Below are 19,284 nucleotides of genomic sequence, written 5' to 3'. Positions count from 1 at the left end.
CCGTTGGCGTCTGAACGCGCGCCCCACGCTGCGGAGGCAGCTCCTCGGCGCAGATCCGCGGCCGCCCAGGAGCGCCTCGTCTTCGCGAGTGCGAGTCACTGTCGTCCTCCTAGCGGAGAGGGGGTGTCTCTCCTAAACTGCCGGGCTCCCGCGGAAGCCTTGGATTGCTTTTCACATTTGTTTTTAATCCGCTTTCTCTAGCTCGTGGAAATCTCTAAGCTCACTTCTTACCGAACCTCTCTGGCTGCAGCCTGCGCGCTCGCCGGTCGCCCACGGGCACTTCCCCAGACTGGGAGAGGCTGGGAGGTTAAGTTTCCCTTCTCCTTTCCCGATCCGCGTTGGATTCCCTTTGCTCGGAGCCCGGCGTTCTGGCTTCTCCCAGGGACGGCCGCTCGGCGCCCGGCCGCGGCGCTTTGGCTCGGCGGGTGGGCGCGACGCTGGGACCGCCCGTTTCAGCCGGCGCTGCGTGCGGCCCCTCCTCGCTGCAGCTGGGCACTCTGGGCGGCGGGAGAGGCTGGTGCTTCTGCCTGGCTCTCCCTTCCTAGGCCCCCGGGTCTGCGAAAGTTTGGGACGGGTTGTACGAAATTTCCCTTCGGCTGGCGCATTCCCTGCCGCCCCGCACCCCCCACCCCGGCGACTTTCTGTCGGGTCCTCTCACCCTCGTCTCCACTGTGCTTTCTTTCCGGTCCCCCCCCCTACACACACACCCAGCATTCTGCCCTGCCTCTTCGGGTGCTCTGCCCCCCAGGGATGACACTTCGAGGCGTTCAGTCCAGGAGCCTGGGGAGCAGAGCTTACGCCTCCCGCCCCGGGATCGCGTGGACATCCATACACCAGCACCCAGCTCGCGTTAGAGGAGACGCACCAACCTCCGCCCGCCACACTTTCTCTCTAGGGAAGAACACAATCTACCAATTTTCCCTTTCGTGCCCAATGCCTGAACAGGCGCCTGGGGCGGGGACCCGAGGAGCAGGCGGAACCGCCGAGTGCCTCGCCGGAGTTTCCTTAAGTGTCTTGACCTCTTCGTGGGGCTAAGGGAATTTTGGTCTAGGTACTCAGTGGGGCAGGTTCACTGCCTCCACTCTTTTCGCGGAAGGGCGTTTCAACTTCACACCTGAGCCATTTCAGGACCTGAACTGGACACTTTTCCTGGAGTCGCCGTGGGGCGTGCCAGCCGCTAGCCCCGACCCGACGATGATTTCAGTGTCGTTTCCAGACCTGCTCATTTAGCCTTCAGGGCAGGGAGGGGGTCCTCGTTCCTAAATCAAAAGAGCTGAACCCCTTTGGGGACGTAGAGCCCTTAAAGAATCAAATGACAGTTTTGGCCCTTTGGGCGGGCAAAACAACCCACCTAGGTGCACCCAAAATATTGCCTATAGCTGGGGGCAGGGGCAGAGGATGGGCCGGGTTCCCAAGCCTCCGGACTCGCGGATACCACATTAAGAACAGTTGCCAGGAAGGATCTGCCAGGAAGGAGCCTGGTGGGCGTGGGGAGTCGAGCGCGAAGAGCTGTGGGGCTGCATGTAGCCCGTCCCCCACCCCCGCTGGGTCGCCCGGGTCACGCCTGACGGAGCTCGCCCTAGGGTCGCCGGCAATGCTAGGTTGCGTTTCTCCCGCGCGCTTGGGTGCTGAAAGCACCAAGCCCTTTCCGCCCGGCGCAGCTCGCCGTCTCTCTCTCGCCAAAGCAGGCTCACAGTGCCCCCTATCGATCGCGCGGCCGAATTTTAACGAGTTGTTCAAGCACCCCTACCCCCAAACTTACTCAGCCAAAGAAGTGAGCTTCAAGGCTTTATATTAGTTCCCCGGCCCCCTTTTAAAATACAAATGTTTACAGCAGGTTTACCTTTGTACCCCGACACTGTTTCATAAAGACCTTTGACTTTTAGGAGGAAAAGACTCCAGCAGTTTGAACTATGCTGCTAAGAACAGAAGTTACAGCAGGTTATTTATTTGTAATTTACCATACGCCAGGCACTTACACATATCTCCTTATATATGGCAAGCCGTATTATTATCCAGCATCTTACAGAAGAAGAAATGGAGGCACCGAAACACCAATTTGCCCACCCACCCCACCCCAAAGATGTCACTGTTCACGATAGAGCAAGGGCCAGAACCCTGGAGGAATAAATTCAGCGCCTGTCTTCCAGCCAGGAAACTTCCTCGTCTCCAGAGTGTGCTGGGTAACGTGCAGGAAAAATTGGTCTGGTTGTAAGAGGGGAGCGCCTTTTGTGTTTAGACTGTGAAACTGAAAGCTGCAGGGTTTTTTAGTGCTGTGGCTTTTTTCTTTCCCCAGTTGTGTGAAAAGTCCAACAGTGTTACCGAGGGGTTCTTTGCTTAGTTATATACAGCTTTTTCCCCTCTGGGAGCTTGAAGACACTCACCTTGCTCATTAATCCTCAGTGACGGCAGCAAGTATTTGCATTTCCGTTTTATAATTAGGGAAACTTGTTTGGGGGAAGATAAACTACTTGTCCAAGGTCATACAGTAAATCAGGGCAGAGACAAGAAGAAACCTGCCATGTCAAAGTGTCTTCCCAACCGGTGGCTGGGATTCTCCCTTTATTTATGTGCAAAGCCACTATCCAATTAGGAAATAAAGCATCCTGGTGCTCTCTTTGAAATGGAAGGCTTTTATAAATCAATCGTTGTTAATCAGTCATAAATAAAACTTACTGTTACCTGTAGAGAAAGCCTGCTATGTGGAGACTTCACTAGTCTGAACTACTGAGACACTTTTTCCCTTCTACTTCTCTTATTTCCTACACTTGCTCAAGTCTTTTATTTGTGAGCCCTCAAGGCTACTTTCTTCTGCTTTGCCTTAGCATACTGAACCTCTTAATAGATTTAGTTGCAGAGGCAACTACATATAATCGCAAATACAAAAGTTTTATAGGCTAAACAGGAGGGAGAGACACAAGGCTAAAGTCCAAAGTACAACAGGCAGTTTTAAGATTTAGAACTGTATTGTTCTGGAGCTAGAAGGCCATTCAAGGTCATCTCAAACATCCATATTTACATGAAGGAAGTTGAAGCTCAGGAAGGTCAAATTACTTACCTAAGGTCACACCACTAGTTTGTGACAGATCTAGGACAGGAACCCAGATCTGTTTCTTCCTATGTTCTTCACAATGCACTGCATTACCTCATTTTTGCTGTAAGCACCTGGCTACTGTCAAAAACATTCATTTACTCATCGAACGATTATTAAGTAGGCATTTCAGTGCCAGGCACTGAAGCAAAAAGAGATGAGATTTCCTTCATTAATTGGAACTGGAAAGATTTCAGCATTCTAAATATGTAGAGAATAAACCCATAGTTTTTTGTATGTGAGTTCATGAATTAAGAAGATTACAAAGGTGATATTTTCTTCTATCTTTAATTAATTATTCAAATTCCATGAATCTTTACACTAGCCAAAATGTGTAATTAAACTATTTTACATCCAGACAGAAATGTATTTAAAAAAACAAGTGGCTATTATGCTTCTAGGCACAGCCTTGGAACACCAAATTAATTTACTCAACACACATTGTCAAGTACCTATAATTTTACAAGTATTTTCAAGTGGTATTGCTTTATTAGAATCTTTTTCTTTTTATAAAAATGTTCAAAACATTTATGATGCTGATTATTATTTAATATGTTTGGAGCCAGATGTTTTTCTGCAGAGAGGACTCCTTGCCTGATGAAAATTAATGGGAAAATAGGTTGTAGACAACGTTTCTTTGTGGGCATTCTTTGAGAACTGTTCTGTAACGGTAATAACTATGGCAAAATGCCTGTTGATACTCAGCGTAATAAATTAATGATAATTATATTCAAGTTTTAAATTCTAAATCTCAAAAGACAGCTTTTCTACTTTGCTCAGACTCTGTAACCTGATCTAAGGATATAGAGTGAAAAACAATTTGTTTTGAAATTTTCTCGGTGCCACTTAAGGTTTCATACCTTTTTTTTCAGAATAAATTGTTTGCACGTAGGGTGTGTAAAAATTAATTTCCATTAACATCTATTAAACATCAGTCCCCATTGTGTCTAGGCTTGTAGAAGTCAAGGATATATAATATTAATCTTAAAATGCAGAATATGTCTTGCCTCTGTTTAAACTATGAGCTAAAAAGCATCTAGGAGGAGAGGATGCCATAGGGAGAAAGGAGAATAATGGACTTGAGTGATGTAATAGGCAATGTGTTCTCTGGTGGCTGGGAGTCAGACGTTGGGTTGGCAACTTAATTGGGGGCAGGCTGGGCGGGGGCACCTGTTAATATGTCTGAGCTGTATACATTATACTTGTGTGTGACAACACGTACATGAAAGAAGGAGAGACACGAAGCAGTAGAGAGTAGCAGCAGGATTCCATTAGCTTATTCATTTCTATTATAACAACCCTTTCTTTCTTTAAAGAAGGAACAAAGGGTAAAAAAAAAAAAATGTTCAAAAAAGTCAGAGACCTGGAGATCACTAACAGAAAAAGCCAAGCAAGAGACTAATAGTGATAGAAAATAAAATGAGATCCATTAAAAAAAATAATAAATCTACCCTCTTATCTCTGGTAAGCCCGAAACATGCTGTATTTTAAAATTCACTCAAGAAGAGGAGGAAAGGATTGGTTAGTTCAGTGTTTCTTAAAGTAAAGATGGTAGGTGAAGTATTTTGTTAAATGATAGGCAGCTCTTAGGAATACCTTTTTTTTTTTTTAATCTAAATCAGCAAAGTTAACTTACCACCTGAAAGTTAGGTTACATAATCTCATACAAGTGAAATGATATTGATAAAAACTATTTCAGACAAGTGCAAGTTATCTACCTAATCACAAAAATGAAATCATTCCATTTATGACCAGGTGTCAAAACTGAACACATACTAGCTGTTCCCATCTAACGGTTCATTTCCATTCAGGTGTTAGGACAAATGATTTGGTGAGGCTACTTCCTGAGATCCATTTGGCTCCCATGAGTGAGAGGTTGTACGTGGTCTCTTTTGAGACAAAGTAATTTTATGTGTTTGTTTTCAAATCTTCCTTCCTCCTTATTTGGTTCAAATTTGCTATTGGAATATACACTCTAAAACTCTTGAACCCTTAACTTATAGGAAACCCGCAGTAATTGGGGCTCCTATGGAAACCTGAGGCCTTGTTCCTTTTCCAGCTTTAGAGAGAGGCAGGTGGACTGTCTGTGACCTTTGAGGTCACTTTGGATATACATATGCAAACTCAGACCTCATTTATGGGTGTGTTAACATCCTATCTGAGTGCAGCACCAGGTTCTTAAACCAGCAAAGCCCTGTTCCTAGAAGTGTGTTGGACAAACCCGGGAATAGTAGATGTTTTGAATACATCTTTAAACCTTTTCAGCCTATCAGTTTCACCAAAGCCAAATTTCAGACTCTTGGGGTTGTTCATCTGTCTTGTCCGAGTGAACCCAGACCCTCACAGCTTGGACCATGGCCATGGTCTTGGCAGCATGCTCTCTGCCAATGTGTCCTGACTTCCGAGGACTTGCTGGTTTCATGAGCAAGGAGAGCGGGATCTTCAGGGACCTGCTCAGAAAAAATATAAATGATACATTCCTTATACTGTACATCAGGATAAATTCCAGATGGATCAACAATTTAAAGATAAAGGTGAAACAATATACACACTAAAAGAAAATATGGGTATATTCCTCTGTAACTTGGGAGTAGGGAAGACTTTCTTAATTTTGAATCCACTTCTAGAAGCAATGGGAAAAAAGATTGATGCCTTCGATTACATAAATATAAAAAGCCTTTGCATGGCAAACAAATAAAATTAAAATTGAAACTGCCATTAGCAAAGTAAAAAGGCAAATGACACCCTCTGGGAAAACATTTAGAACTTACGTGGCAATCAAGGATTGGAAAAGCTAATACCAAAAAAAGCATCTCAAAATAGAAAAGGAAAAAGGCAATAGACCTAAACGAAAATTGGCCAGAGTTCCCAGTAAAAATGCAAATGGATATTCATCTGAAACCATTCTCTACCTTCCTCAAGGTAAAAGAAATGCACTTTCAAAATATACTTAGAGATGACAACTTACCTATCAGATTAGCAAAAAAGTTTAGCAACGAACTCAGTCGGCAAGACCGCAGAGAAACAAACATTCTCAAAATTGAGAATAAAAAGGCAAAATGGTACAACCTCTGTGTTGCTCAGACTCCGGAAAATAAAACTCACAGTATCTATTTAATTGAAAGAGAATTTAACCAAGTATTGAATCTAAAAGACAAAAAGTAAACCCTGCAGTATACCAGATGTAGTAACTTTAGGAAGAAGCTATTTATCCTTAAAAATTGAGGGAACAAAGGAAAGAGGTTGGAATTATTAGAATATAAAAACTTCAAGAAGCAGCCCTGCTGAGCGGGGACCCAGAATTCTGAGGAAGGTGTGCTGCCTGATTGGTTAGGAGGAAGGACCCCATGGAGCTGGGGTCAGACTTCTGAGGAAGGAACACCATCTGGCCGGTAGAGGTACCTCAGGAGTTCCAAGGAGGTCCCCCTGCAGAGCTGAGGTTTCTAAGGAAGGCTGCTTACTAGCTGGGGCTGAAATCTTAGGGAGGGTTCTAAGAGTGTAGAAAACTGGAAACCGTAACCTGTCCCTACTGGATGAAACACCATTGCAGGGGTGACTCTGACAGGAAGAGGGAACAAAGCAGAAAGCAGCAAGTCCCTCATTCTTTTTCCTGCTTTGCAGCCTACATCTAGCACACTTTTGCCAGAACTTAGCAGAAAGCCAGCTGGTAAAGCAGAAAGGTGGAATGCTGAGTCCCAGCACCTGCATCTCAAAGTGGAGGATGAAATGGTGGGTAGAGAGATGAGAAAAAATGAACAAATAATCAGCATAACACCTATGGAAGGGGATTCGGTGATAGCCAGAAAGTTTCATGTTCATTTATCCTTCAATTTCGCATTCCCACTTCTGTGAATCTATCGCAAAGATATACTAGCAAAAAATTTTTTAAACGGTTTAAGTATGCATAAGACTGTTAATCACAGTTCTTTTTGTAATAGCTAAATATTAGCACCAGCCCAAATGTCCATCAGTAAGGGACTGATGGAGTAAGCTCTGGTTAAACGACACAGTGAAGTACTTGGCAACTGTTAAAAGGAATGAGGACTCCCTCTGTACATGAGCATGGAATGAGCTCCAGGCTATACCACTATTTGAAAAAAAAAAAGCAAGATGGAGGAAAGTATTCAATACTTACATTTAGTATTCTATACTTAATTTAAGGAGGAGGAGGTGTGAATATATGTCCTACAATTTGAGAAATGATTATTCAAAAAGAGATAGATAGCATAGGGTGGAAGAGATGGGGTTAGGACCTACACTTTTTTTTTTAAAACATATTTTGTCGATTTGGCTGTGGAACAATGAAAAAGTTTTAAATAATCATAAAATTAAATTAAATTTTAAAATCAACCTCCCCAAATTAGAAATAAAACAAAACAAAGAAACCTATTTGCCCTGTAGTGGCATAACCTCACAGAGAAGAGCTATCTAAGGGACTTAAAAGGGCAATTTGACCATACAAACCCAATGGGATCACCCTAAGGAAAAAAGAACAGCAACAACAAACAGTAAACTATTTGTTTACTAATGAGACTGTTGTTAATAGTATTTGGATTGTTAGGAAGACATTGTTACATGTATAATGTGGTATAAATCAAATAATAATTGTTGGTGGTGTTGAGATCCAAGATTTTTGAAAGCACTATTGAAAAGGAGCTAGAGTTGTAAGATCAATGAGTTAAAAATAAAACTCCGTAGTCCTAAATTTTAATTTGAAATAATATGAACTCATAATATATTTTATCTTAAAAAAACACCTTTTCTTAGCTTTGTCTACAAAAAGGTTTAGAAAAAATGATTGACCCAATAGTAATGAGACCTCTAGAACCCAAATTCTGATCTCAAATACTATTTCCCACTAAAGGGAACTACTTCCTTAAAAAAATGCCCGGTTCCAGGTTTGGGGAAGGAAATGAACAAGATTAGTCTGGGAAATGTTGTCATAGCAGAAGACAAGGTATCTATCAAAGACTGCTAGGCATGCCAAAGGGCTCAGGCACCAACCTGAACAAGTTCCCACCAGACAAAGATGGAATAATTTGAGCATTATCAATTAGGATCATAAATGTAATGAATGAAAACTGATCAAATATGTTTAAACTCATAAGTTCCTATGATATTTTAATAAGACCCTACTTGGTAACCTTTAGAGGATATTAGAGAACCACTTCATTATTTTAAAGACTGGTACCTAAAGAGAATGAATCAAGCGCTTTTCCTGCTTTTCCTATATGATTTGTAACTCAGGAAACAAAGTCATTGATGAGGAGAAATTTCTTCATAGAAGCATCCCAGCTACGAAAATTAAAATGTCACTAATGCGACTCCTATTAAGGTAATATTAAGATATATTAAGGTAATATATCTACCAGTAGACTTCAAAATAGGAATCCCTAAGAAGCTTTTAGGGAGACCACAAGTTCAATATTATATTCATGGCACTATGAAGACATTATTGGCCTTTTCCCCTGTGTTAACTTTTACAATAATGGTACAAAAGTAATGGTGGGCAAAACTGCTGGGGCCTCAATACCTGTCAAGGCGGTGGCACAAACCGTCTTACTAGCAGCCGTTGTATTTCTACCAACACACACTGCAAGACAAAAACAAGCCAACTTCACCTCAGAATTTCCTAATGAAGCAGTAAAAGTAATTAATTGTATTAAATCTTGACCGACTACAAAAAAAAATCTTTTTTCCATGTTAAAAGAAGGTAGAAATACACATAAAGCCCTTATGCTGACTACTGACCTCTGGTGGTCATCTCCTTAAAAATCACTTGTGTGATTGAGTTGCCCCTGAACTAACTGCTTTTTCCACGGAACATAATTTTCACTTCAAGGAATGATTGACAGAAAAATTATGGCTATTCAGAGTTGGGTATTTGGCAGGTATTTTCCTGAAAATGAATGAAGTGACACTGACACGTCAAGTAAACAACTGACAGTATCTGTTGCCAGTGGTAAAATTCCGATTTTCCGATAAAAATCTGAATTTGGGAAAACTTGAGTTTGCCACCATGAGCTCGACAGCTTCCCAACACCTACAGATTTTTAAAAAATAACCAATGGTTATTAATAAGTGTAGTTTTTTGATATTGAATAATGAAATATGTCCACATTTGGAAGTTCTACATATATCAGTATATTTTCCAAATATTGTCACAAAATCATGCCTGGTGAGAGATCCACTCAAAGAGGAAGATAAGCCTATTCTTAATTGAATAGGAAAAGTCCACTGACATGGTTTTAGATTTCACACTACAACTAACCTTTAGAAAACTACCATTCATCAAGGTTCTGTATAGTGTCCAAGGAGAATATCTACAGTTATCTGAAAAGGGTATTAAAATAATTCTTCCACTTCTAACAACACATCTTTGTGAAGATGGATTTTTTTATGCACTTCAATTAAAGCAACATATTGCAACAGATTGAATACAGAAGCAGAAAGAAAAATCCAGTGCTCTTCTATTCCATTAAACCAGACGGTAAAGAGACTTGTAAAAATGTAAAACAATTCTCTTCTTCTTGTGAATTTTTTATTTTGGAAAATATAGTTTCTCCCATAAAATATGCTATTTAGGTTAACATATAATGTTTTATTATTGTTATTTTAAACAAATAAATATTTTAAAGTTTTCTCAGTTTTAATTTTTAATATAGTAAATACCAGTAGATAAAATCCACAAAAGCAAAAGCTCTGCGGGATCCTCAATAATTTTTGAGCATAATGTACTCATAAGGCAAAAAGTTTGATAACCGCTGATCTTAGTAGTATGTCAATGGTTGACAGCATCACTAAAAGAGAGACATCCAGACATTATTATTACTTCCATTGGAAGTAGACACTACCTATGAAGAAGTCTTGCTAAAAGTTATATTGAACCTGACTGAACAAAGTTCTATGAGAAACTACCAATTTATAGGGAATACAACAGATGAACATGTGGGAGGTGCAATCAGCAAAATCCAGACTAAATGAGATTACAAGAAAAGCACCATTTTTCTTGAACAAAAATGGCAAAGTCAGGGTGTGGGTGCGGAGAGGAATTGGGAGACAGAGACTTTGACAAGAGAAACAAAAGGCAGATCAAACAATTTTAAAATATGGACTTTTCCTGGAACCTGATTTGAACAGACATTGTTAAATACTGTTATAAGAAAATGAGAAAAATGTAAATACTGACTAAATATTTGTTGATATTAAGAAATTGATCATTTGGGGGGGGGTGATACCAATATTGTAGTTATGTGTGTTTTCTTTCTTTTTTTTTTTAATGTAACAATTCCATAGAGATGCAATTTTTGCAGGTGAAATATATAATGCCTGGGATTTGCTCCAGAGTAATTTGGAGAAGTAAGAGGTAGTAATACACGAAACAAGCCTAACCTTGAGTTAATTATTGAAGCTGGATTATATTAAATAGGGTTCATTATATTATTTTCTTTACTATTGTACCCGTTTTCAAATTTTCGTAATAACAAGTTAAACAAATATATAGGCGATGCGAGCTCCACATTGTTCTGTGGGATGGCTTGCAACCCTGTAGATGGGCACAAGGTGGCCTACCGTAATTAGAACAGGAGGTGAGATTGCCAATGACAGAGATCAGAGAGATTATGTAGAGGCCGGAGTTGCAGATGGCTAGAACTAGAACTGTGAAAAAAATATCTATATAAAGAATATGATCAATGGCTATTGTGTTAGTAGGGTGGAAACAGAACCAAAAAATTGGAAAATAGCGTATGTCACTGATTAGTTCTTTGTCATTTAATATTTATTGAGTGCCTGTCATATTTCAAGGACTGTTCTAAGAGTGGAGATACAGCAGTGCCCAAGAGAGACAGTTTCTTTCCTCATAGGGCTTAAATAAATAACTGTATCATTTCAGATGAAGATAAAAAATATTAAGAAAAATAAAGTCTAAAAGGAAGAATAAATGTCATGAAATACCTGGGGGAAGGAATGCTCTGGGTAGAGGGAACAGCAAATGCAAAGGTACTGAGGCAGTACCAAGCGTGGTGCATTTGGGGAGAAGTAAGAAGGCCTGTGTTTTGGAGAAAAGTAAGAGTGAGGGAGAGTTGGAACAATTGGAATCAGAGAGGGGGGCAGGGCCGAATCACCTTGAGGGCGTTGGAGCTTGTTCCAAGTGTGATAGAAAACCATCTCTTCAGATTCCTGGCAGGGGAACGTGAGCTAATTCGTAATTTAACAGGACTCTTCTGGCTGCTGCATGGAGGAGAGACCACAGGGACCAAGCGTAGAAGCAGTGAGACCACTTAGAAAGCTACTTTAGTAGGTCTAGCAAGGCCTTGGACTTGGCACCTATAGTGGCAAACGTGGTGAGAAGCATCCAGAACGTCTGATACAGGCATACCTCGCTTTATTGTGCTTCGTCTTATTTATTGAGTTTCACAGATACTGCGTTTTTTACAAATTGGAGGTCTGTGGCAACCCTGCTCTGAATAAGTCTATCAGTACCATTTCTCCAACAGCATTATCTTTTAATTAAGATGTGTACATTGTTTTTAAAGACACAATGCTATTGCACACTTAACAGACTACAGTGTAGTGTGAACATAACTGTTATATACACTGGGAAAGCCCAAAATTCGTGTGACTCCCTTTAGTTTGATATTCGCTTTATTGTGGTGGTCTGGAACTCAACCCTGCCATATCCCCAAAGAATGCCATTACACTAGTAGAGCTTGCTGGGTGTGGACTGTGAAAAAGAGAGAAACCAAGGTTGACTCCTAAATGTTTGGCATGAGCAACTGAGGGATGGGGTCGCCATATTCTATTATAATGGAGAGACAGGAGTGATTTGGGGAGTGGGGATAGAAAGGAAGCAAGAGTCCCCATTCAGACATATCAAGTTTCAGACGCCTAAAAGTTATCTAAGTGGAGTCGTCAAGGGGCGTCTGCAGCTAGGGGAGAACAGTAGGGCAGAAGTATAAGCTTGGCCATTTCAGCATGTAGTTGGTATTTAAAGTCACAGGATGAAGTGAGATTAGATTAAAGCAGGCAAGAAATGAAAATTTAGGGCACCGCGACATGGAGCATCTGGAAGGCACTCTGAAAAAGCACAGGAGAGAAGCAGAAGGATCAGGCCGTGAGGTGGGGACGGGACCTGTGAATAAAGCCACTCCAAGAAGGCAACGAGCAACTGTGTCCATTGCTGCCGAGGGATCCAGACTGACTTTGGATTGAGAGCAGGGAGGTCAGTTTCTGGCCTTGCCCAGAACAGTCTCAGCCCAGGGGTGGGCTCAAGAGAGACTGAGGGGAGAAAGTGGAGGTGACAGTACAGGGAGTGTAGCCATAAGGGATCAGAAAAATGGGGTGAGGGCTAGAGAACGGTACGTGGTAAAGGAAGGGTCTTTTTTTAGTAACAAGAGAAATTTCTGTATGTGGGGCTGCAGAAGGGAAGGATCCAGGAAGGGGCGGAACAGGTGATGCAGAAACAGAGCCCCTGGGTGGCTGGGAGGGGATGGAATGGGGACATGCGTGGAGGCTCTGGCCTCAGGTAGGAGTCCAGCTGGTTCGTTTCATTTCTAACAGGTGGGAGAGCAAGTCTGTAGGGACAGACACAGGTAGATGAGTAGATGTGGGGATGGGAGGACGTGGAAGTTCTGTTCTGATTGATGACCGAAGGCAAGGTCATCTGATGAGAAAAAGGAGGAAGCCATGCAGGTATGAGATGGTGTAGAAGCAGCCATCCAAGGGAGTGGGAGACTGAATCGACTAGAGCAGGGATGCCGGTAATCCTGGGGTCGTATTTGCAGCTTATGGTCATAAACTGAATGAGGCCAGTCAGCAGGATTGTATGCTATCCTTCAGCAGCATGGAGCTGCTCCAGTGCATGTACGGAGCTGGCAGAGGATTCACTTTAACCAAACCTTGACTTAGAAAAAAAAACCCAGAAAACAATGCAAGAGAGGATTTACACATAGGAAATGGAAACCTGAAACAATCCAACAAACAAACTTAGAAGTTTGACAGTCTTTCTGTTATCCTGCATAAAGCAAAGAAAGAATTGAGTTAGTTAATCAAATAATCTGACTAACAAAAAACTATGTTACATAAGATTATACATTTTTAAAGGATGAGTACACCTAATAAAACTATACTGGAAACCTTCTTGACTCAGAGGACAGCGTGGTACCTTGGGATTATAATGATGAGCATCAGTTATTGTGCTAGTGAAAGAAGTACTAAACTTGATATTAGAGAGAAGAGGAAAGAATGACTATATTTGATAGAATTCCAGATTACCCACTTTACATTCTAACTGAAATTACCTTAGCATAACCTACTGCCCTGAAAATGCTGCAGGAAAGGAAATCAGGACTCAAAAACCTTTTTCCAGGGCCTGAGTTCAGTGGTGTAGATGGGAAAAGACAATTTACAAGTCACTGTGAGCACAAAAAGACATAAATTTCAGGTACAAAGGAAATAAAAGAAACGAGTATAAAAGGTACATGAATGGAAGAGTTTCTTCTTTAAATTTTATTGCATTAATTTAATTCTATACCTAGAAATAATGGAAAATGACTTAAGGCAAATATTTTTTTCCAGAGAATTCTGAAAGATTATGCTTTGGATTGGTAGAAGGAAGGTGGGAATAATTTACAAAAGTCACCATGAAAGATTTATAAAATATAAAAGCAAAAGTAGACTTTTTCTGAAGACATCGAAATAGAAGATCTTTAGAACTATGTTCTCCAAGAAGTTCTGTGAGATTAATGGGAAAAAAGTGTTTAAATTTTTTTGACAAAATACTTAGGGTGTCCATTAAAATGGAAATTCCATGAAGAAAATACTAGATGATAAGTAAGAACAAAATGATAAATTATGTATCTTTACAGGGACTTATGTCTATGTATCTCCTAGTTCCTTATGGAATTTCTAGGTAAGGGCAGATTTCTTTGAAGCAAATGGTGTCAATGTTAGTGTGTGGTAGAAAGACGCAGCGTTGTGCCTTTTTAAAAAATACACAGCGAAAAAAAAAAAAAAAATACACAGCGGTGCTTCCCTGGTGGCGCAGTAGTAGAGAGTCCGCCTGCCGATTCAGGGGATGCGGGTTCGTGCCCCAGTCTGGGAAGATCCCACATGCCGCGGAGCGGCTGGGCCCGTGAGCCATGGCCGCTGAGCCTGTGCGTCCGGAGCCTGTGCTCTGCAACGGGAGAGGCCACGACAGTGAGAGGCCCGCGTACGGAAATACACAGAGCTCCAACACTTTCAAGGGAATTCTTACCTGGTATTATGAGCCACAGGAATCAGCTAGTGGTTTTTTAAAAAGCATCTCATACAGTACAGAGTAATCTATAAGCAAAATATTTTAACATGACTTCTTTTAGTAAAATTCCACTTTTTCTGTAATAATATCCCATTCTAAATTTCCCTTTCATATAGATTTCTCAAGTATCCTATAATCAAGTTAAGACAAGAGGAAGTTCAAAATATGCTCTGTAGATTAGAAGAAAAAATGTCTTATGCTTCTTCATAACAGTACAAAATAATGGGCTTTAAAGACCCCAGTAAAACACGAATTTTCAGATCCAGCAGCCCCTGCTTAGTCTCATTTTAACCCTAGTACCTTGCAGTATGGGACACCGGTCCTTCCTGTCATTCCCGTGACCTTGCTAACACTGCACCGATTTCTTCCGGCTGCTAAACTTGTCTTACTGAGCCTCGTCCTCTGGCCCCAGTTTTGCAGACGACCATCTTTCACCGATTGCTAAATAAACCGGTATTCCATGTCCTCTCAATATACTTCTCTACGCGCAGTTCCCTGAAGCACTGGTCATGACTCAACAGCTACAGCGGCAGCTTGGCTCCCACACTCTCTGTTGTGTTTTAAATCCAAAGTTCTAGATTTCCTGAAGGACAAGTGTACATGAATGTCTCACTACCAATCAAATTGATCATGTAGTTCCAACTGCCCCCAGTAGAACCATCTTTCCTCCCAAACTGGTTCTTCATGCTCTGTTCTCCGTTTATTTGAGTCAACAACACTGTACTCAGTACCCCTGTGCCAGGGGCTGTGAAAGGCCCTCTGGACGTAAAAGACACTCACTCACTGCCCGGAGCCCCTGCGCACGATGGGAAGCACGGAAGCCTAAACACAGAAATAAGTCCTCAGCTGGTTGTAAGAATGAAGATCTACAGGTGCCCAGCCGGCTCCAGGCTGAGCAGCTGAGCAGGCAGGTACAGGTAGTGATGAGCTATCTGACTTGTAGTTTTAGACTGGATATGTTGATGACAAAGTGAAGCATGAACTGGAAAATGCCAGGTGTAATATCTATACTGCATATCAGTATTAGGTTTATATATTGGTATACAGAAGATATCATGCATTCCTGGGAGGCAGGGTACAGGCTGGCCCAAAGATTTAGCAATTCCACCTCAGCATACGTATTCCACCCCAGTTCTCTCAAAGGTCTATAAGGATGTTCATTGCAATGTTATTTGTGATGCCAGGGCCTTGGAGGCAAACTGTTATTCATCATTGGGAGGGTGGAAAGGTTAAAAACATGGTGGGTGCAGAGCACATAATGGAGAGACGAAACAAGGATCTAAGGATGCAGCTCTGTTTTTTCAGAATACTTCTGGAAACACAGGGGAATTGAAGGGAAGGAGAGGAAACTTCAGCTTGGTGTTTCTAATCTGGGCTTAGGACAGAAGGGGTGGAAAGAGGGAGGCTGCTATCCTCCTATTTACCCTCCAGATTGAACAGGGCTTGTTCAGAGACTAAGTAGAGATAAGCCTGTGGCCCAAAGAGCTTTAGTATCTGCAGTTAAAACTTACTTGGGAAGGTTGCAATGTATCTTCCCACACTACCACAAAATCTCATTATCATTCTGGAGTCAGCTCTCTGGGGAGGCCTCTCCAGTAATCCCAGTCTCCCACAGGGTTTTGGTTTTGGTTTGTTTGTTTGTTTTTATTAATTTTTATTGGCGTCTAGTTGCTTTACAATGTTGTGTTAGCTTCTACTGCACAGCAAAATGAATCAGCCATACATATACATATATCCCCTCCCTTTTGGATTTTCCTCCCATTTAGGACACCACAGTACATTAAGTAGAGTTCCCCGTGTCCCACAGGGTTTTATTATGGACCCTTCACCAGAGCACCTACTATGCAGGACTGGAATCTTTGGGGAAGTGGGGTACAGGATGGAAAAGTATCTGAGCTTTTAGCTACGCTGCCTGGTTTAGTGTCCTGACCCTGAATCTTTGTAGCTGCGTGGCCTTGGACAAGTTATCGAATCTCTTGAAGACATGGGATTTCCCCTTTAAAAAGAGATGACCTTGCAGTACCTACTTCATAGGGCTGCTGGGAGGACTAATATAGATAAGTCAGATAAAGTGCTTAGAACGGTTGTTGGCACATAGTAGGACTGCCACAAATGTTGGTGAACATTATTATCACTGCTGTTGTTGCTAGTATGATTATTATTAATAACAATAGTGTTAATATTAACTTCTTGAGAGAAAAATTTGACTTTTACGGTGTTGTATATTTCACACCAGGCCAAGTTCACTTAGTACCTGTTGATGAAGTTGAAGTAGGTCTTAAGTTCAAGTGCAGGAACTAATGAGGCCTGAAGAACAAGGCCACATGCTTTCTTCCAAAGTCACTTTCTTTGTTTTTTGTACCGTCTGATTCCCACGTCCTGCCCAGAAATAATATTCTCCATTTCTAGACAATTTTGCAATGGGTATAATCTCATTATTTTATGAGTCAGTGACTACCAATAACTTACTTTTTAATTAATCTATTTACTTATAATGCCACACTAACTACTAATTTTTAACAAATTTTGGCATAAATAAACAGTTCTTTCCGTGTGAAGAACATGTAGGACTGGGGCAAGTATCAACAAACTTTTGCTGTAAAGGCCCAATAGTAAATGTTTCAGTCGTTGTGTCCTGCATAAATATCAGAAAACATTCTGCTCGATGATTCCACAAAGAGTCCAAAATGCATTGCACCCTTTAAAAAAACTTGTCACCTGTGTACATGTATATTGTATACTTCACACAAATGTCTCTGATGTCAATGAAGTGGAAAAATGTTCACGTATTTCCATGATTCAAAGTCAGCCTTCTTTTGACAAGCCATAAGGGGATTTGCTGGGGACCACCTTGAGGACCAAGGTTGTTGAAGGTCCTTGCAGATTTGAGAGTTTTTTTGCAGAGCCCAAGGCCATGACCGCCTTTGCCTTGTGATAGAGCTAACTTCACTCATTTTATAATGGAACTGACTATGTGGGTTGATATTCACTAAAGAGAACACAGCAAAATAAATGTGACCAAGAAAGAACAGGCGACAAGCAAGACATGACAGAGAATTCTTTTTCTTATTTGTTCCTAAGTCGTGGCAATGAAAAATACTTTGAGGTAGAACACTAAGGAATTTGAAAAGGTGAGAGTTGCCGGGGTTAGTAGAGCCTACCTACCTGTCTTTGGAAGCGTTATCACCAAACCTCCTTGAAATCTTTTTTTTTTTAATTTATTTATTTATATTTGGCTGTGTTGGGTCTTCGTTTCTGTGCGTGGGCTTTCTCTAGTTGAGGTGAGTGGGGGGCCACTCTTCATCGCGGTGCGCGGGCCTCTCACTATCACAGCCTCTCTTGTTGCGGAGCACAGGCTCCAGACGCGCCGGCTCAGTAGTTGTGGCTCACGGGCCTAGTTGCTCCGCGGCATGTGGGATCTTCCCAGACCAGGGCTCGAACCCGTGTCCCCTGCATTGGCAGGCAGATTCTCAACCGCTGTGCCACCAGGGAAACCCCTCCTTGAAATCTTTTAAACATGTTGTTCTGCCTTTGAATTTGGCAAGTTCCTTAAGCACCTGAAAGACGAAAGTGTTAAGAGACTGTGGATTTCCAAATACACATGTATTTTTTGTGGAGCGGTATAGAACCGTTTGGTCCTGTGGTGATTCTTAGCTATACTACAGGCATAGAAGAGGAAAGGTCAAGTTGGAATTCCAGCAGTTTCTCGACACCAAAATGGAAATACATGTGGTAAAGATAACACTTCTCTAACAAAGAAACAAAAATTTGACAACTTTTTAAAAAATACAGTAGGTTCCGTTTCTGCCATGTTTAAAAAAACAGAATAGGCTAAAAGCACCACCAGAGATCATAAGCAAAATTGAATAGAAGTGTTAACTTTCCTATAAAGAAGTTTGAGAGTAACAATTATACCACGACTTCACTGAGGAAAAAGGTAAATGCACTGAAAACACACCAGAAAAAATATGTTATTAATTTTTTATAATATTTTTCTAATAACCAAACTAATCCATACGGGAAAGAAATGCACAAAAATGGTCACTGTGGTTATTTTAGGATGATGAGTTCATGAGTGAATTTTTATTTGTTTTATACTTTACTGTATTTTTCCATTTGTTTGCAATTTTAATATATTTACAAGCAGACACAAAAGATAAATAGTGAGTCCGCAAATACTCCTTTCCCAATATTCATATTATCTCTGGCATTACCTTCTCCAGGAAAGCTTCCTAACCTTTAGAGGACCCTATTCCTTTAAAACTGGATGACGGACTACAATAAAGAGTCAGACTCCAGTTTTGATGTTTGACTGCGACAGCTTTTAAGCCTCACCCTGCTGTCCTTTGTGTGCCACAGCCCGGGAAGTTGATAAGAAAGAGCCGGTGTGCCTTCCTTTGGATCCAGTGAAAGATTCAGACCACACAAACCCCGTCAGCTCACAGGAATTCTGCCCGAGGCTCCAACCCTCAGCCACAATAAAAACCCGGAGTTAGTTTCCTTTCCTTCCGCTCTCAAGCCATTTCCGATCTGCTAGAGGAGCCTCCACGCCCCTCCCCTCCCCAGAGAGCTCAATTATGTAAGTAATAAACTTTTTCATACCCTCTCAAGGTGTGTGTGGCATTATCAGTCTTGACATCTGAACTAAAATTTAGGCCGGGGTCCCTCCTGCTTTTAAAGGCTAGCCACAGGGACGTCCCTGGAGGTCCAGTGTTAAGACGCCAAGCTCCCATTGCAGGGGGCACGGGTTCAATCTCTGGTCTGGGAACTGAGATCCCACATGCTGCAGGACCAAAAATGATAATAATAATAATAAATAAAAATTTAAAAAGCAATACATAATTTTTTTAAGTGTAGCCACACCCACTACTGGGCATATACCCAGAGAAAACCA

This window comes from Neophocaena asiaeorientalis, unplaced genomic scaffold, assembly GCF_003031525.2.
Source record: "Neophocaena asiaeorientalis asiaeorientalis breed wild unplaced genomic scaffold, Neophocaena_asiaeorientalis_V1.1 scaffold123, whole genome shotgun sequence".
Classification (NCBI taxonomy): domain Eukaryota; kingdom Metazoa; phylum Chordata; class Mammalia; order Artiodactyla; family Phocoenidae; genus Neophocaena; species Neophocaena asiaeorientalis.
Note: the sequence above shows the minus strand (reverse complement) of the source record.